Source organism: Phytophthora infestans, genomic scaffold (assembly GCF_000142945.1).
Source record: "Phytophthora infestans T30-4 supercont1.7 genomic scaffold, whole genome shotgun sequence".
NCBI lineage: Eukaryota > Oomycota > Peronosporomycetes > Peronosporales > Peronosporaceae > Phytophthora > Phytophthora infestans.
Genome location: NW_003303752.1, coordinates 474,583 through 477,417, shown reverse-complemented (window position 1 = coordinate 477,417; position 2,835 = coordinate 474,583).

Sequence of the window (2,835 nt, the reverse complement as noted above, 5' to 3'; positions counted from 1 at the left end):
GTTGTGTTTCATCGCATGGGTCTGCTACTCGCTCTACGTCGTATGATGAGCTCGGGATGGAACTTTTCTCCTTCTTGCTCGGAAAAAAGATCCATCCTCACCACTCCAAATGATTTATCTCGAATTTCTAAATCAGGTGCCAAATCCAATCGATCTTCGTTCAGAATTCCTCGCTCCTGGCTGTCCCTTGAGAGCATACGCTGTGCTGATCGTGTGTATAACATACAACGAAGATCACGCTGGTCCAGGATGCGGGACAGCAGCTGACCTTCATGGAGTTCCCATAACTCCGTGGGCGAGTACTTGAGAGTCTCTACCCACGCCCAGAACATGTCCTCACAAGAACTCCATGTGGGACAGTTCTCGGGCATAACCCAGGGGTATCCCCAAACAGGATAGAGACCACCCCGGGTCTCGGGCTTCTTACGACAAGTCGTGAAGTCCTTAAGGGGAATGCGGTGTGGCGCGAGAAGCACACACCGAGCAGCCTCCACGTTGTCGACGAACAACTGTTCTTTCTGAACAAGGGCTCGTTCATAGATGCCCCTAGAAGTGTGGCCGCCCACAAGGCCACGAGGAGCGACGAGAAGCTCTAAGAAGAGGTCAGCCCCAGAGCTCTCTTCGGGAGGCCAATACCCTCTTGAGTTGATGGCAGCTCTCTGGCTGACGGGTGCCGCCACCGAACCCCCACGCACACGCTGAGGCAGCTTGGAAATCCTCCTGCTGCTGGTCGAGGTCATTCGAGACCTCCCGGGGCTCAACAATGGCACCCTCCTCTTCCTCTTCTTCCTCCTTCTCCTCCTCTTCATCCGAGGAGTCGAAGAGACTCTGATAGGAGCGTCGAGTCTCCTTCTCCTCGCGGAGTGGAGACTTAGAGGCGGTACGCTTCTTTGAGGGCTTGGCGCCTTCGGCTTTAGAGGCCTTAGCGCGCGCAAGACCCTCGGCAAGCGAGAGACGTTTGCGAGGACTCCCTTCCTCATCGCCACCGGCTTTGGGAGTGCCCTTAGCCTTAACGGCCGGACTCTCAGAGCGCACAGAGGTCCTGGGACTGTGATCACCGTGATCACTAGCGGACGACTGCACGCTGTCTTCTTTGTGCTCACTGGGCACTGGGCTGTGCCCTCCCACAGAGCCCGCAGGAGCATCATGAGTGCTCTCGAACTCGGCATCGTCCTCACTGCCCGAGTTGAACTCATGTTCTACGAACCGAGGGTTCGGACGATTGTCTGAAGACGAGGGCGACGGACTGCGGCGCCTGCTTGCGCGCTTGTCCGCAGCCGCGTCACCCGAGGATCCGATCGCCTCGGAGGCCACCTGAGTAGCCTCCTTGAGTGCAGAGCCTTTGCCGTGAGGCTTAGTGCTCTTGGCCTGCGCCTTACCGGCTGCAGCCTTGGAGCGTGTCTTAGCACCGCTCTTAGCAGTGCCACGAGGCATGTTAACGGTCGAAGTGGAGACCTTGACGAAGAGCGCACAGGTTGCTGCTCGAGGCTCTAACTGCAGCGGGGCTGCCGTAGCTTTAGCGTCAGAGGAAGACGTTCGACTCAAAGAGTCACTAATACTAAGTTCCTTATCCAAAGGACACTTACAGCCCAAGACCAGGGCTCAAAGTTAATACCTTAACTTTTATGCTTCAAAACCAGAAGTGTTTTATTTACTATTATTGCGGCCAAGCCGCCTAGGGGTAAATGTATCTCTTTAACTATCTAGCATAGTTAAACCTAATCAAATGCATAACGTGTGGCTTTCAGCCAACGTACTGAGAGACCTTGTTAACTCTCCAACTTATGTACTGAGAGTTTGTTAACTCTCCGGGTACTTCGTACCCCTGTGTGCTCCACACCATGTAACCCCGTTACACTCTCCCCCACTAAGATGAGAACATTCCGTTCTCGAAACTCTCCTCAGCGAGGTCACGTCTTGTTAAGACGGCGGAGGTTACTACACCTCACACCAGCGTTGTACAGCTCCGTGAGCTCACAAACGCCTACGCATCGTTGATGCCCAACTTCTCGTCGTCGGCCCACGGCCCAATGCTCCAAGCGCAGCGCGCATCTTGCTCTCAAGCGGTCTCAGACCTACGCTCGCGCTCCGCGCCTACTCCAAGAGCTGCAAACCGCTTAGAGCAATGCTCTTGACTCATTCGAGTCGTCGACAACAGCTCAGCGGTTGAACACTCGCTTCACAAGCGATAGGTCCGTGGTTCAAACCCACTAGGGCACAGCCCTCTCGTTCCATGAACGATTGTTCACGCTTGGACAAGCTTAAGGGCAACACCCTTTTAGCTCAATGGTTGAGCGTTGGCTTTGAGAGCCACAGGTCGGTGGTTCGAGCCCACCAGGGCACAGCCCTGTCGTTCCATGAACGATTGTTCACGCTTGGACAAGCTTAAGAGCAATCCGCTTTTAGCTCAGTGGTCGAGCGTTGGCTTTGGAAGCCACAGGTCGGTGGTTCAAATCCACCCGGGCGCAGCCCTCTCATACCATGAGTAGTCCGTTCTCGGACTGACGTACGGGCATCGCCCTTGTAGCTCAATGGTAGAGCTCCGGCCTGTCAAGCCAAAGGCCAGTGGTTCGATCCCCGTCCGGGACACCACTTTCGCTGTTACAGCGCATCCACATTTGGATCATGCTCATCGAGCAAGTTGTTTCAAAACAACTATGCGTCTATCGAGACGCTTGTGCCTGAACCTTGTTCAGCACAACACGAAGCACCTGCTTCCTTCGGGACCATGTCCCTAACACTACGAGGTCTCTTCACCTCCTGCTCCCGCTGCGAGCACCGCTCATACGTACGAGCTGGCTGCTGCAGCCACTGGTCAGAGCCTGAGCTCAGCGA